The following is a 19,505-nucleotide window of genomic DNA, read 5'->3' as shown; positions in this document are numbered from 1 at the left end:
CACAAACACATGGTTAACTGGATAAACAGCAAAGAAAAGAAAGACAGATCTAAAAGATCAATTTAGGATACAACAATATCACAACAAAATCAAAACAGAAGGTTCACACTGTGCAAGTAAGTCAAATCTATGATGCAATATGAGCAAGAAATTCCTGCTTTTTATGCTTGGAGGGAAGCTGTGTACCAGTACTATATTGTTTCTGACAATCTCCATCCTGTCTGTACCAGATGTACAGATAACCAACAAAATGACCTTGAGAAACGAGTGGGCAACAACAAAATGACCTTGAGAAACATAACAATGGATAATGGTCATTGTTGATGACAATAGATGAATAGGAATCCCTCTAGATATAATCTGTACCTATTTATGTTTGGGATGTATGTATTTGGAAATGTGTGACCTTTGAATGTTTATTGCAATGTCATGTATATATGACATCAAACATGACATTGCAATAAACATTGATTCTATCATATATCTGTAGACTTTCTAATGCAACAACTCCACACCACTCACCAACCTCCACAGGATCATATCTTGTTACAAATAGGACATGAACGTCTACACAAAAAAATTAATGAATTGCAACTCATAACAAGACTTTCTTAAAAGGTAGTGGTTCTGAATAGTCATTTGCTCAGTTTTAAAGCTTATTTAGAAGAGCACCCAGCTAGAGTTCCAAGGTCTTGGATTCAATTAACACAAGTCTGACCCACTTCCCACTCCCACTTCTAGCTGACATGTCTACCACTACTGAATGTAATGATGGAGGCAGATATGTGTGAAATCCTTGTACTCTAATAACTTGCAGAAAATTCTAAATTGGGACAAATGTACTTTTATAGAAGACAATGAAATAATGGTGAAATCTGTAAAGTGGTGAAGCTAGTGTTGGGTAATAAAGTCAGGAATAATGCCACTGGTCACTTCTATACTACTGACCAATGGTCAGTTTATAGCCTGTCCAGCTTAGCAATGCCAATCAACATAGCCCTATAGGCCAATTTGCTCCTGTTGAAATTCCATGGGTTCCTCAGAGAATCCTGTTTTATTTCTAAGGGCAATAACTCTAGGCCAATTACAGGTCCATGTTCAGGTCCACATTCAGGGTTATAACTGTTTTATAGCATGGTGTTTCTACAACATAAATTCCAGCTGTCTTCAAAAAAGATTAATCCCGACCCTTAATGTTGACATCTGAGTCATCTTATACTGTTAACTTGTATTACAGGTATCCATAGAAACTGGCTCTATCTACAGCCATTATTACTGGTACAGAAAGTACTTAATCGAGTACACTGATGGCATACATACATTTTTGTTTCACAACTGAATGTTTACTTCTAATATATTTCTTATTCTGTTACAAACACTGTGTCAAAATCAATGTATCCAGTTGACCCTTGACCTTTATCAGTAATAGGATTCCAATCACAATGTCTCAGAAATCTGAAGTCAAAACATATGACAAATAGACATGTGTTTAAAACCCCAGAGACAAAACATATGACAAATAGACATGTGTTTAAAAAACTCCAAGAGTCAAAACATATGACAAATAGACACATGTTAAAAACTCAAGAGTCAAAACATATGACAAATAGACAAGTCAAATGTGTAAAAAACTCAAGAGTCAAAACATATGACAAATAGACATGTTTAAAAACTCAAGAGTCAAAACATATGACAAATAGACATGTGTTTAAAACTCAAGAGTCAAAACATATGACAAATAGACATGTGTTTAAAACTCAAGAGTCAAAACATATGACAAATAGACAAAAAGATCAAAACATATGTGTTTAAAACTCCAGAGTCAAAACATATGACAAATAGACATGTGTTAAAAACTCCAGAGTCAAAACATATGACAAATAGGCATGTGTTTAAAACTCCAGAGTCAAAACATATGACAAATAGACATGTGTTTAAAACTCCAGAGTCAAAACATATGACAAATAGGCATGTGTTTAAAACTCCAGAGTCAAAACATATGACAAATAGACATGTGTTTAAAACTCAAGAGTCAAAACATATGACAAATAGACATGTGTTTAAAACTCAAGAGTCAAAACATATGACAAATAGATATGTGTTTAAAACTCCAGAGTCAAAACATATGACAAATAGACATGTGTTTAAAACTCCAGAGTCAAAACATATGACAAATAGACATGTGTTTAAAACTCAAGAGTCAAAACATATGACAAATAGACATGTGTTTAAAACTCAAGAGTCAAAACATATGACAAATAGATATGTGTTTAAAACTCCAGAGTCAAAACATATGACAAATAGAAATGTGTTTAAAACTCAAGAGTCAAAACATATGACAAATAGAAATGTGTTTAAAACTCCAGAGTCAAAACATATGACAAATAGACATGTGTTTAAAACTCAAGAGTCAAAACATATGACAAATAGACATGTGTTTAAAACTCCAGAGTCAAAACATATGACAAATAGAAATGTGTTTAAAACTCAAGAGTCAAAACATATATGACAAATAGACATGTGTTTAAAACTCCAGAGTCAAAACATATGACAAATAGACATGTGTTTAAAACTCAAGAGTCAAAACATATGACAAATAGAAATGTGTTTAAAACTCCAGAGTCAAAACATATGACAAATAGACAGTGTGTTTAAAACTCCAGAGTCAAAACATATGACAAATAGAAATGTGTTTAAAACTCAAGAGTCAAAACATATGACAAATAGAAATGTGTTTAAAACTCAAGAGTCAAAACATATGACAAATAGACATGTGTTTAAAACTCAAGAGTCAAAACATATGACAAATAGACATGTGTTTAAAACTCAAGAGTCAAAACATATGACAAATAGAAATGTGTTTAAAACTCAAGAGTCAAAACATATGACAAATAGAAATGTGTTTAAAACTCAAGAGTCAAAACATATGACAAATAGAAATGTGTTTAAAACTCAAGAGTCAAAACATATGACAAATAGAAATGTGTTTAAAACTCAAGAGTCAAAACATATGAACAAATAGAAATGTGTTTAAAAACTCAAGAGTCAAAACATATGACAAATAGACATGTGTTTAAAACTCCAGAGTCAAAACATATGACAAATAGAAATGTGTTTAAAACTCAGAGTCAAAACATATGACAAATAGAATGTGTTTTAAAACTCAAGAGTCAAAACATATGACAAATAGACAATGTGTTTAAAACTCAGAGTCAAAACATATGACAAATAGAAATGTGTTTAAAAACTCCAAGAGTCAAAACATATGACAAATAGACATGTGTTTAAAACTCAAGAGTCAAAACATATGACAAATAGAATGTGTTTAAAACTCAAGAGTCAAAACATATGACAAATAGACATGTGTTTAAAACTCAAGAGTCAAAACATATGACAAATAGACATGTGTTTAAAACTCAAGAGTCAAAACATATGACAAATAGACATGTGTTTAAAACTCCAGAGTCAAAACATATGACAAATAGACATGTGTTTAAAACTCAAGAGTCAAAACATATGACAAATAGAAATGTGTTTAAAACTCAAGAGTCAAAACATATGACAAATAGACATGTGTTTAAAACTCAAGAGTCAAAACATATGACAAATAGACATGTGTTTAAAACTCAAGAGTCAAAACATATGACAAATAGACATGTGTTTAAAACTCAAGAGTCAAAACATATGACAAATAGACATGTGTTTAAAACTCCAGAGTCAAAAAATATGACAAATAGGCATGTGTTTAAAACTCAAGAGACAAAACATATGACAAATAGAAATGTGTTTAAAACTCAAGAGTCAAAACATATGACAAATAGACATGTGTTTAAAACTCAAGAGTCAAAACATATGACAAATAGACATGTGTTTAAAACTCAAGAGTCAAAACATATGACAAATAGACATGTGTTTAAAACTCAAGAGTCAAAACATATGACAAATAGACATGTGTAAAACTCGAGTCAAAACATTGAAAACTCCAGAGTCAAAACATATGACAAATAGACATGTGTTTAAAACTCCAGATCAAAACATATGACAAATAGACATGTGTTTAAAACTCAAGAGTCAAAACATATGACAAATAGAAATGTGTTTAAAACTCCAGAGTCAAAACATATGACAAATAGACATGTGTTTAAAACTCAAGAGTCAAAACATATGACAAATAGAAATGTGTTTAAAACTCAAGAGTCAAAACATATGACAAATAGACATGTGTTTAAAACTCAAGAGTCAAAACATATGACAAATAGAAATGTGTTTAAAACTCCAGAGTCAAAACATATGACAAATAGACATGTGTTTAAAACTCAAGAGTCAAAACATATGACAAATAGACATGTGTTTAAAACTCCAGAGTCAAAACATATGACAAATAGAAATGTGTTTAAAACTCAAGAGTCAAAACATATGACAAATAGGCATGTGTTTAAAACTCCAGAGACAAAACACAATGTCTTAGAAATCTGAAGTCAAAACATATGACAAATAGACATGTGTTTAAAACTCAAGAGTCAAAACATATGACAAATAGACATGTGTTTAAAACTCCAGAGTCAAAACATATGACAAATAGAAATGTGTTTAAAACTCAAGAGTCAAAACATATGACAAATAGACATGTGTTTAAAACTCAAGAGTCAAAACATATGACAAATAGAAATGTGTTTAAAAACTCAAGAGTCAAAACATATGACAAATAGACATGTGTTTAAAACTCCAAGAGTCAAAACATATGACAAATAGACATGTGTTTAAAACTCAAGAGTCAAAATATGACAAATAGAATGTGTTTAAAACTCAGAGTCACAAAACATATGACAAATAGAAATGTGTTTAAAACTCAAGAGTCAAAACATATGACAAATAGACATGTGTTTAAAACTCCAGAGTCAAAACATATGACAAATAGAAATGTGTTTAAAACTCAAGAGTCAAAACATATGACAAATAGAAATGTGTTTAAAACTCAAGAGTCAAAACATATGACAAATAGAAATGTGTTTAAAACTCAAGAGTCAAAACATATGACAAATAGAAATGTGTTTAAAACTCCAGAGTCAAAACATATGACAAATAGATATGTGTTTAAAACTCAAGAGTCAAAACATATGACAAATAGAAATGTGTTTAAAACTCCAGAGTCAAAACATATGACAAATAGACATGTGTTTAAAAACTCCAGAGTCAAAACATATGACAAATAGACATGTGTTTAAAACTCCAGAGTCAAAACATATGACAAATAATGACAATGTTTTAAAAACAAACATAGACAAATAGAGTGTTTAAAACTCAAGAGTCAAAACATATGACAAATAGACATGTGTTTAAAACTCAAGAGTCAAAACATATGACAAATAGCATGTGTTTAAAACTCAAGAGTCAAAACATATGACAAATAGACATGTGTTTAAAACTCCAGAGACAAAACATATGACAAATAGACATGTGTTTAAAACTCAAGAGTCAAAACATATGACAAATAGACTTGTGTTTAAAACTCCAGAGACAAAACATATGACAAATAGGCATGTGTTTAAAACTCAAGAGTCAAAACATATGACAAATAGACATGTGTTTAAAACTCCAGAGTCAAAACATATGACAAATAGACATGTGTTTAAAACTCAAGAGTCAAAACATATGACAAATAGACATGTGTTTAAAACTCAGAGTCAAAACATATGACAAATAGACATGTGTTTAAAACTCAAGAGTCAAAACATATGACAAATAGGACATGTGTTTAAAACTCCAGAGACAAAACATATGACAAATAGACATGTGTTTAAAACTCAAGAGTCAAAACATATGACAAATAGACATGTGTTTAAAACTCAAGAGTCAAAACATATGACAAATAGACATGTTGTTTAAAACTCCAGAGTCAAAACATATGACAAATAGACATGTGTTTAAAACTCCAGAGTCAAAACATATGACAAATAGACATGTGTTTAAAAACTCAGAGTCAAAACATATGACAAATAGACATGTTTAAAAACTCAGAGAGTCAAAACATATGACAAATAGACATGTGTTTAAAACTCAAGAGTCAAAACATATGACAAATAGAAATGTGTTTTAAAACTCAAGAGTCAAAACATATGACAAATAGACATGTGTTTAAAAACTCAAGAGTCAAAACATATGACAAATAGAAATGTGTTTAAAACTCAAGAGTCAAAACATATGACAAATAGACATGTGTTTAAAACTCAAGAGTCAAAACATATGACAAATAGACATGTGTTTAAAACTCAAGAGTCAAAACATATGACAAATAGACATGTGTTTTAAAAACTCAAGAGTCAAAACATATGACAAATAGACATGTGTTTAAAACTCAGAGTCAAAACATATGACAAATAGACAATGTCTTAGAAATCTGAAGTCAAAACATATGACAAATAGACTTGTGTTTAAAACTCAAGAGTCAAAACATATGACAAATAGACATGTGTTTAAAACTCAAGAGTCAAAACATATGACAAATAGAAATGTGTTTAAAACTCAAGAGTCAAAACATATGACAAATAGAATGTGTTTAAAACTCCAGAGTCAAAACATATGACAAATAGAAATGTGTTTAAAACTCCAGAGTCAAAACATATGACAAATAGACATGTGTTTAAAACTCAAGAGTCAAAACATATGACAAATAGAAATGTGTTTAAAACTCAAGAGTCAAAACATATGACAAATAGAAATGTGTTTAAAACTCCAGAGTCAAAACATATGACAAATAAGACATGTGTTTAAAACTCCAGAGTCAAAACATATGACAAATAGACATGGTGTTTAAAACTCAAGAGTCAAAACATATGACAAATAGACATGTGTTTAAAACTCCAGAGTCAAAACATATGACAAATAGACATGTGTTTAAAACTCAAGAGTCAAAACATATGACAAATAGACATGTGTTTAAAACTCAAGAGTCAAAACATATGACAAATAGGCATGTGTTTAAAACTCAAGAGTCAAAACATATGACAAATAGGCATGTGTTTAAAACTCAAGAGTCAAAACATATGACAAATAGACATGTGTTTAAAACTCAAGAGTCAAAACATATGACAAATAGACATGTGTTTAAAACTCAAGAGTCAAAACATATGACAAATAGACATGTGTTTAAAAACTCAAGAGTCAAAACATATGACAAATAGACATGTGTTTAAAACTCAAGAGTCAAAAACATATGACAAATAGACATGTGTTTAAAACTCAAGAGTCAAAACATTATGACAAATAGAATGTGTTTAAAACTCAAGAGTCAAAACATATGACAAATAGACATGTGTTTAAAACTCAAGAGTCAAAACATATGACAAATAGACATGTGTTTAAAAACTCCAGAGTCAAAACATATGACAAATAGACATGTGTTTAAAACTCAAGAGTCAAAACATATGACAAATAGACATGTGTTTAAAACTCCAAGAGTCAAAAACATATGACAAATAGACATATGTGTTTAAAACTCAAGAGTCAAAACATATGACAAATAGACATGTGTTTAAAACTCAAGAGTCAAAACATATGACAAATAGACATGTTTTTAAAACTCAAGAGTCAAAAACATATGACAAATAGAAATGTGTTTAAAACTCAAGAGTCAAAACATATGACAAATAGACATGTGTTTAAAACTCAAGAGTCAAAACATATGACAAATAGACATGTGTTTAAAACTCAAGAGTCAAAACATATGACAAATAGGCATGTGTTAAAAACTCAAGAGTCACATCACAATGTCTTAGAAATCTGAAGTCAAAACATATGACAAATAGACTTGTGTTTAAAACTCAGGAGTCAAAACATATGACAAATAGACTTGTGTTTAAAACTCAGGAGTCAAAACATATGACAAATAGACATGTGTTTAAAACTCAAGAGTCAAAACATATGACAAATAGGCATGTGTTTAAAACTCAAGAGTCAAAACATATGACAAATAGGCATGTGTTTAAAACTCAAGAGTCAAAACATATGACAAATAGACATGTGTTTAAAACTCAAGAGACAAAACCTATCTCAAATAGACTTGTGTTCTAGAACTCAGGAGTCAAACACACTTATGGCAAATAGACTTCTGCAGTTTGGGACGTATTTATACCTACTCGATCACCAATACAGTGGTGCCAATCATTCCACACACATTTATACCTACTCTATCACCATACAGTGGTGCCAATCAATGCCACACATATTTATACCTACTCTATCACCATACTGTGGTGCCAATCAATGTCACACACATTTATACCTAACTCTATCACCATACTGTGGTGCCAAATCAATGCCACACACATTTATACCTACGTCTACTACGATCACCATACAGTGGTGCCAATCCATGCCACCCACACATTTATACCTACTCTATCCACCATCAGTGGTGCCAATCAATGCCACACACATACCTACTCTTATCACCATACTGTGGTGCAATCAATGTCCACACACATTTATACCTACTCTATCACCATACTGTGGTGCCAATCATGCCACACACATTTATACCTACTCTATCACCATACTGTGGTGCCAATCAATGCCACACACATTTATACCTACTCTATCACCATACAGTGGTGCCAATCAATGCCACACACATTTATACCTACTCTATCACCATACAGTGGTGCCAATCAATGCCACACACATTTATACCTACTCTATCACCATACAGTGGTGCCAATCAATGCCACACACATTTATACCTACTCTATCACCATACTGTGGTGCCAATCAATGCCACACACATTTATACCTACTCTATCACCATACAGTGGTGCCAATCAATGCCACACACATTTATACCTACTCTATCACCATACAGTGGTTGCCAATCAATGCCACACACATTTATACCTACTCTATCACCATACAGTGGTGCCAATCAATGCCACACACATTTATACCTACTCTATCACCATACAGTGGTGCCAATCAATGCCACACACATTTATACCTACTCTATCACCATACAGTGGTGCCAATCAATGCCACACACATTTATACCTACTCTATCGCCATACAGTGGTGCCAATCCATGCCACACACATTTATACCTACTCTATCACCATACAGTGGTGCCAATCAATGCCACACACATTTTATACCTACTCTATCACCATACAGTGGTGCCAATCAATGCCACACACATTTATACCTACTCTATCACCATACAGTGGTGCCAATCAATGCCACACACATTTATACCTACTCTATCACCATACAGTGGTGCCAATCAATGCCACACACATTTATACCTACTCTATCACCATACAGTGGTGCCAATCGATGCCACACACATTTATACCTACTCTATCACCATACAGTGGTGCCAATCAATGCCACACACATTTATACCTACTATATCGCCATACAGTGGTGCCAATCGATGCCACACACATTTATACCTACTCTATCGCCATACAGTGGTGCCAATCAATGCCACACACATTTATACCTACTCTATCACCATACAGTGGTGCCAATCGATGCCACACACATTTATACCTACTCTATCACCCTACAGTGGTGCCAATCAATGCTAAACACATTATACCTATTATATCGCCATACAGTGGTGCCAATCGATGCCACACACATTTATACCTACTCTATCGCCATACAGTGGTGCCAATCAATGCCACACACATTATACCTATTATATCACCATACAGTGGTGTCAATCCATGCCACACACATTATACCTACTCTATCACCCTACAGTGGTGCCAATCAATGCCACACACATTTATACCTACTCTATCACCATACAGTGGTGCCAATCAATGCCACACACATTTTATACCTACTCTATCGCCATACAGTGGTGTCAATCCATGCCACACACATTTATACCTACTATATCGCCATACAGTGGTGCCAATCGATGCCACACACATTTATACCTACTCTATCGCCATACAGTGGTGCCAATCAATGCCACACACATTTATACCTACTCTATCATCATACAGTGGTGCCAATCGATGCCACACACATTTATACCTATTATATCGCCATACAGTGGTGCCAATCGATGCTACACACATTTATACCTACTATATCGCCATACAGTGGTGCCAATCAATGCCACACACATTTATACCTACTCTATCACCATACAGTGGTGCCAATCAATGCCACACACATTATACCTATTATATCGCCATACAGTGGTGCCAATCAATGCCACACACATTTATACCTACTCTATCGCCATACAGTGGTGCCAATCAATGCCACACACATTTATACCTACTATATCACCATACAGTGGTGCCAATCAATGCCACACACATTTATACCTACTCTATCACCATACAGTGGTGTCAATCCATGCCACACACATTTTTACCTACTCGATTTGTAGTGTTTATTCCATCAATAAGTAATCTCCTACAGTAAATGTGTACTTACATTACCTTATATTGAGCCACACAATTCCTTAAATGGCACTACATACCGTCGTCCACAGACAGAAACACATCTATCTTTCATAGAAAACATCCAATCCCAGGTATAGTTATGCTCCACATAGCACACCAACAAATTCCTGTACATGTGCCATAGAGTGAATATCAATAATACATTATCCTTTATACTTATAACATGTTGTTTTCAATTATTGAAGTCACAGCCAGCCACCTTGTAGACTGATACAGAGGCTGTATTCAGTTATCATTCAATGACCTTTTTGTCGATACTTATATATCAGATGTAAGGATACAATCGTGGAGAAGCCTTAATGACATATATTGACTTCAGTCTGCATGCAAACGATACTCAACAATCTACTACCTACACTGAGGATCTTTTACTTCATTGTCTTCAAAAGAAATTTGTATAATTGATACATGTGCCCATGTCTGCCGCTGTCTTTGAATGATTTACCTTTTTTCTAGAAGTACCAGAGTAGATATACATTTGTATAAAGACATAAACACTTTTTGTAAACATAAAAAACTAGATATCTATTTGGCTGGATTAATCATATCAATTTTATAAGACTATTGTCAATCTACTAAACACAAAGACAGATCCATATCCTATAGATGAACACTAGAGTTTGGTTGAAATGATATTGTCTTGAAAAATAATTTCAGTATTGTACCAATGAAGTAGCAAACAAATGGTAGTATACCTCCTTCCTTATATGGCTGTTAAAACCCAACATAAGAAAACATACCTTCCTGTCATCTGTGAAAGTTGAAGAAACCATCACCTGAACTTCAGCAATAGTGTATCGTATAACGATTCAATCTTAACTATTTGAACAATTTAACAGTTTCCCGCTAATGTGTTTGTATTAAAAATGGTAACGGAAGTTAACATGTAATACATAAGTATGTATATTGTAGCTCCACCCATGTATTAACGCTGATGGCTGATGTCGTGGAAAAAAGGCGCCAGAAACAATGGCTTGGTTAGGAGGGTCAACATAACTTTCAAGATAATAGTGCAGAACTGTTTTTCTTCTGTAACTCTCATTTCCCCAATTAAATCAAATTGATATTCAATCACGCACATCAAAATACCATCTTTTTTTTTTTTTCTTTTTACTAAAAAAAAAGTTCTATTTTCATTTGTTTACTTGTGTCCTCATACTGGTTCAGACCCTCAATTTCTGATCTGATAAACAGATGCACAATGTATGAGTGACCTTGTGTCAGGAGAGCAGCTTCCTCTTGCTATTATAACACTATACACATGACCTTCACAATTAAAACAAAAGGTACACAGAGCCTGTAAATTCCTGGAAAGTCTCTTTTTCAGTTTCTAGATTTTTTTCTATCATTCAGAAAAATGAAATCAACAGCTGTTAAATACCAACATACATTTATATTACTGTAGTTAATTTTTCCAAAGTTTAGTTTTTATTTCCTTTCTCATTTCAGATGATTCACAATGCAGTTTATAATTAATCATGTAGCTCAAATAAACTCTGATCAGTATTTTTTTAATTCAAAATCAAATGATTAAGTCAATTTTTAATCAAATGACTTAATCATTTGATTAAAAATTGACTTAAAAGTATGAATTAAGAAATATTGCAATTGGTTCAATAAAATGAACAGGAAAGCTGAATATAGCTGGTGTATGAGGAGGTCTTTCTTTACCAGGAACCCACAATAAATTGTGCTCTAGCTAGCAAACATTTAATAATGTTTCTAGCAAACAAACTTTGTTGTGAACTAATAAACTTTAATTATCCTCACTAAAATCTGAGGTGTACATATGATTAACCCTCTGTATATACTATATACTGTTTACCCTGTGTATGTAATGGAGTTCCTTATATATGTAATACAATAGTTCAATTATCATCATATAATCAAGAGGTACAGGTGTTTTTCATTAATTTTGAAGAATCTTTTACCCAACTGTCTTAAATAGATTGAAATATAGCCAAAATGGAAGCAATTTCTCTAGGGTTCCTGTAAATTTTGGATTATTATTTGTAGAAGTAAATGTATGCCAGGTATAATGATATCATAATATCATCAGAGAAAACAATCCTGGGAGCCTCCAGATAGGAAAGCGTTACATTTAATTTAAGGAAGATTCATTAACTGAAGATGTTTCCTGTTCCATTCACTGGAGTATTGCTTTAACATATAGAGATTACTTGAGGTTAAGAAACAATTTAATGCAAATCAAAGGGTTGTTGTCCAAATTACCCAATTCATCCATATAACCATTGACCTTTCACCATACACAAGAGTGTAAGTACATTATTGCACATAATGAAATACAAGAGAAATATATTTGTTACATCATGTAGGAAATCATTCAGTTCCCTTATTGTGTAACCAGGGACTACATCAATATTTAACCAGGTTTCCTCCATAAACTAAAGGCTATATATCACCTTAACTCTGGGCCTGAAGTACCCCCGGCACCCCAACTGAATTATCAGTATCATTTTATTTTCAAGAGTTATGTCCCCTAGGTGTTATATATTCTGATTTCTGAATAATAGATCCGTAGAAATTATGACGTAACGGTTTGTACATATGAGGTGATGTCCCAAATGGCCAAGTACATGAGAGGTCACGGATAAGTCTTTCAGGTGAAGACATATTGTCTACAATCCCAATACATCTTCAGCATCAGTTATTCATAATCTTTTCTGATCATGAAGATAAATGGTCCCCTGAGGCAGTAAGGTGTAGGGTAAATACTGCTACACCACAGACTAGTCTGACCAATAGGCATTAGACAACATTATACTCAACACAGGGGCATAAGACATCATTATACTCAGCACAGGGGCATAAGACATCATTACCACTCAGCACAAGAGCATTAGACAACATTATACTCAGCACAGGGGCATAAGACATCATTATACTCAGCACAGGGGCATAAGACATCATTACCACTCAACACAGGAGCATTAGACAACATTATACTCAGCACAGGGGCATAAGACATCATTACCACTCAACACAGGGGCATAAGACAACATTACCACTCAACACAGGGGCATAAGACAACATTATACTCAGCACAGGGGCATAAGACATCATTACCACTCAGCACAGGGGCATTAGACAACATTATACTCAGCACAGGGGCATAAGACATCATTACCACTCAACACAGGGGCATAAGACATCATTACCACTCAACACAGGGGCATAAGACAACATTACCACTCAACACAGGGGCATTAGACAACATTATACTCAGCACAGGGGCATAAGACATCATTACCACTCAACACAGGGGCATAAGACAACATTACCACTCAGCACAGGGGCATAAGACATCATTACCACTCAACACAGGGGCATAAGACAACATTACCACTCAACACAGGGGCATAAGACAACATTACCACTCAACACAGGGGCATAAGACAACATTACCACTCAACACAGGGGCATTAGACAACATTATACTCAGCACAGGGGCATAAGACATCATTACCACTCAACACAGGGGCATAAGACAACATTACCACTCAACACAGGGGCATAAGACAACATTACCACTCAACACAGGGGCATTAGACAACATTATACTCAGCACAGGGGCATAAGACATCATTACCACTCAACACAGGGGCATAAGACAACATTACCACTCAGCACAGGGGCATAAGACATCATTACCACTCAACACAGGGGCATTAGACAACATTATACTCAGCACAGGGGCATAAAACATCATTACCACTCAACACAGGGCCATTAGACAACATTACCACTCAACACAGGGGCATAAGACAACATTACCACTCAGCACAGGGGCATGAGACAATATCATCACCCAGCACAGGGGCATAAGACAACATTACCACTCAGCACAGGGGCATAAGACAAAATCATCATCCAGCACAGGGGCATAAGACAACATTACCACTCAGCACACAGGTATTAGACAATATCATCACCCAACACAGAGGCATTAGACAATATCATCACCCAACACAGGGGCATTAGACAATATCATCACCCTGCACAGGTGCATCAGACAATATCATCACCCACACAGGGCATTAGACAATATCAATCACCCAAACACAGGGCCATTAGAGCAATATCATCACCCAACACAGAGGCATTAGACAATATCATCACCCTGCACAGGGGCATTAGACAATATCATCACCCAACACAGAGGCATTAGACAATATCATCACCCAACACAGAGGCATTAGACAATATCATCACCCAACACAGGGGCATTAGACAATATCATCACCCAACACAGAGGCATTAGACAATATCATCACCAAACACAGAGGCATTAGACAATATCATCACCCAACACAGGGGCATTAGACAATATCATCACCCAACACAGAGGCATTAGACAATATCATCACCCAACACAGGGGCATTAGACAATATCATCACCCAACACAGAGGCATTAGACAATATCATCACCCAACACACAGGGCATTAGAAGACAATATCATCACCCAACACAGGGCATTAGACAATATATTCACCAAACACAGAGGCATTAGACAATATCATCACCCAACACAGGGGCATTAGACAATATCATCACCCAACACAGGGGCATTAGACAATATCATCAGTCCAACACAGGGGCATTAGACAATATCATACCACCCAACACAGAGCATTAGACACAATGAACATCATACCAAAACACAGGGCCATTAGACAATATCATCACCCAACACAGAGGCATTAGACAATATCATCACCCTGCACAGGGGCATTAGACAATATCATCACCCTGCACAGGGGCATTAGACAATATCATCACCAAACACAGGGGCATTAATTATACAATATCATCACCCAACACAGAGGCATTAGACAATATCATCACCCTGCACAGGGGCATTAGACAATATCATCACCCCAACACAGGGGCATTAGACAATATCATCACCCAACACAGGGCATTAGACAATATCATCACCCAACACAGGGGCATTAGACAATATCATCACCCAACACAGAGCATTAGACAATATCATCACCCCAACACAGAGCCATTAGACAATATCATCACCCAACACAAGGGGGCATTAGACAATATCATCACCCAACACAGAGGCATTAGACAATATCATCACCCAACACAGAGGCATTAGACAATATCATCACCAAACACAGGGCAGAGACAATATCATCACACACAGCATTAGACAATATCATCACCCAACACAGGGGCATTATGACAATATCATCACCCAACACAGGGGCATTAGACAATATCATCACCCAACACAGAGGCATTAGACAATATCATCACCCAACACAGAGGCATTAGACAATATCATCACCAAACACAGGGGCATTAGACAATATCATCACCCTGCACAGGGAGCAATAGACAATATCATCACCCAACACAGGGGCATTAGACAATATCATCACCCAACACAGGGCATTAGACAATATCATCACCCAACACAGAGGCATTAGACAATATCATCACCCAACACAGGGGCATTAGACAATATCATCACCAAACACAGGGGCATTAGACAATATCATCACCCAACACAGGGGCATTAGACAATATCATCACCCAACACAGGGGCATTAGACAATATCATCACCCAACACAGAGGCATTAGACAATATCATCACCCAACACAGGGGCATTAGACAATATCATCACCAAACACAGGGGCATTAGACAATATCATCACCCAACACAGGGGCATTAGACAATATCATCACCCAACACAGGGGCATTAGACAATATCATCACCCAACACAGAGGCATTAGACAATATCATCACCTGCACAGGGGCATTAGACAATATCATCACCAAACACAGAGGCATTAGACAATATCATCACCCAAACACAGAGGCATTAGACAATATCATCACCCAACACAGAGGCATTAGACAATATCATCACCCAACACAGGGCATTAGACAATATCATCACCCAACACAGAGGCATTAGACAATATCATCACCCAACACAGAGGCATTAGACAATATCATCACCAAACACAGAGGCATTAGACAATATCATCACCCAACACAGAGGCATTAGACAATATCATCACCCAACACAGAGGCATTAGACAATATCATCACCCAACACAGAGGCATTAGACAATATCATTAGACAATATCATCACCCAACACAGAGGCATTAGACAATATCATCACCCAACACAGGGGCATTAGACAATATCATCACCCAACACAGAGGCATTAGACAATATCATCACCCAACACAGAGGCATTAGACAATATCATCACCAAACACAGAGGCATTAGACAATATCATCACCAACACAGAGGCATTAGACAATATCATCACCAAACACAGAGGCATTAGACAATATCATCACCCAACACAGAGGCATTAGACAATATCATCACCCACACAGAGGGGCATTAGACAATATCAAAATCAGGGCATCACAATATCATCACCCACAGGGGCATTAGACAATATCATCACCCAACACAGACCCAAAGGGCATTAGACAATATCATCACCCAACACAGGGGCATTAGACAATATCATCACCCAACACAGGGGCATTAGACAATATACATCACCCAACACAGGGGCATTAGACAATATCATCACCCAACACAGAGGCATTAGACAATATCATCACCCAACACAGGGGCATTAGACAATATCATCACCCAACACAGAGGCATTAGACAATATCATCACCCTGCACAGGGGCATTAGACAATATCATCACCCAACACAGAGGCATTAGACAATATCATCACCCAACACAGGGGCATTAGACAATATCAATCACCAAACACAGAGGCATTAGACAATATCATCACCCAACACAGGGGCATTAGACAATATCATCACCCAACACAGAGGCATTAGAGCAATATCATCACCCAACACAGAGGCATTAGACAATATCATCACCCAACACAGAGGCATTAGACAATATCATCACCCTGCACAGGGGCATTAGACAATATCATCACCCAACACAGAGGCATTAGACAATATCATCACCCAACACAGGGGCATTAGACAATATCATCACCCAACACAGGGGCATTAGACAATATCATCACCCTGCAACACAGAGGCATTAGACAATATCATCACCCAACACAGGGGCATTAGACAATATCATCACCCAACACAGGGGCATTAGACAATATCATCACCCAACACAGGGGCATTAGACAATATCATCACCCAAACACAGGGCATTAGACAATATCATCACCAACACACCACAGGGGCATTAGACAATATCATCATCCAATCACCCACACATAGACAATATCATCACACAGCATTAGACAATATCATCACCCTCACAGGCAAACAGCACAGGGCATTAGACAATATCATCACCAACACAGAGGCATTAGACAATATCATCACCCAACACAGAGGCATATCTAATATCATCATCCCAACACAGGGGCATTAGACAATATCATCACCCTGCACAGGGGCATTAGACAATATCATCACCAAACACAGGGGCATTAAATTATACAATATCATCACCTAACACAGAGGCATTAGACAATATCATAACCCAACACAGGGGCATTAGACAATATCATCACCAAACACAGGGGCATTAATTATACAATATCATCACCCAACACAGAGCCATTAGACATTATCATCACCAAACACAGGGGCATTAGACAATATCATCACCAACCCAGAGCCATTGACATATCATCACCAACACAGGGGCATTAGACAATATCATCACCAAACACAGAGGCATTAGACAATATCATCACCCAACACAGGGGCATTAGACATTGTTATACTTCTATACAATCATATCTATATAATCTCTATTTACAAAAATGTCAATTAATTAACTGTTCTGTTGAGCAGTCCAAAGAACTGTTAAAATCAACTGTTGAAATGTGCTGTTGGACTGGAGTGACGTCACACATACAATTCATGACGCCAATCCATTGTTTTGAGTCAATGGGTATAACAAAGCAGTTGTTGACTGGGTTTATGGGCAACAGATGATTTGTTGGACCCTCACATACGCTGTTGCCCTCGGTTTTTGGCCTCAGGCAACAGTTTGCCTTCGTGTCCAACAAATCATTTTTTGCCCTCAACCCCAGTCAACAACTGTATAATCATCCAACACAGGGGCATTAGATAATATTATCACCCAGCACAGGGCCATAAGACATTATCATCACCCAACACAGGGGTATTAGACATTACCGTCACCCAGCACAGGAGCATAAGACACATAATGTCATCATTCATCACAGGGCCATTATATATTATTCGTATCATTAAGTATACAGTGTTTTTCCTGCCTTCATATTTGGGGCCGAAATAAGGCCCCATTCCCAATTGTATTTCTTGTTATTTTTTCCCAAATCTATGTCCAAATTTCCCGAATCAGTGAGCTGACGCCTATTTTGTGTGACGAAACAACAAAAACTCCGGAAATCCCAATGTATAAACGTAGTATTTTAGTATACATTCTTATAATTGATTCTTAGAGAAGGATAATTGTTTATTTCTACCTTTTTCAAAATTTCCATTAACATCGTTAAAATTTTTCATTTTCTACTTTTATCGCACAAAATTTCCCAATTTTCACCAATGGCAATTTCCCAAAATACCCAGGAAAAACACTGGTATATTTAGTATTATGAGCAGGATATAAAACATCCAGCAGGATAAAAGACATTTATTTATACCAGACCCCTGTGAGTTAATATAAATAGATTACTGATATTGTCAGCAAACCCCTTAACTTATCCACAATATAGATATGTTAAATATTTTTATAATAAAAGTTGTCAACCAAATGACCAATAAGTTCACAATAGGTCTTATAGGTGTTGTTATTTTTTCATACTTTTTGATGGACACTGCCCATTTTATAAAATATGCCATTTGAAGATAGTGCAGAGGTGCATGTATGTTGCATTGAAAGAAAAATGTAAAATCTGTAGCATTAAGTTCATATCTGAATCATAAAGAATGTCAATTCTGCTGAATGATTGTCTACAGAATAT

The 19,505-nt window shown here is 35.6% G+C and overlaps 1 protein-coding gene across 1 annotated transcript in view; it reads right to left on the bottom strand.

The window, feature by feature from the left end:
- LOC138335880 (uncharacterized) overlaps positions 1-19,505 on the bottom strand; it is a 96,729-nt gene that overhangs the window by 76,419 nt on the left and 805 nt on the right. The gene's annotated exons all lie outside the window — the stretch shown is intronic.

Source organism: Argopecten irradians, chromosome 1 (assembly GCF_041381155.1).
Source record: "Argopecten irradians isolate NY chromosome 1, Ai_NY, whole genome shotgun sequence".
In the NCBI taxonomy this organism is placed as follows: Eukaryota; Metazoa; Mollusca; class Bivalvia; order Pectinida; family Pectinidae; genus Argopecten; species Argopecten irradians.
The sequence above is the reverse complement of the archived record's forward strand: the minus strand, read 5'-3'. Positions and strand labels throughout refer to the sequence as shown.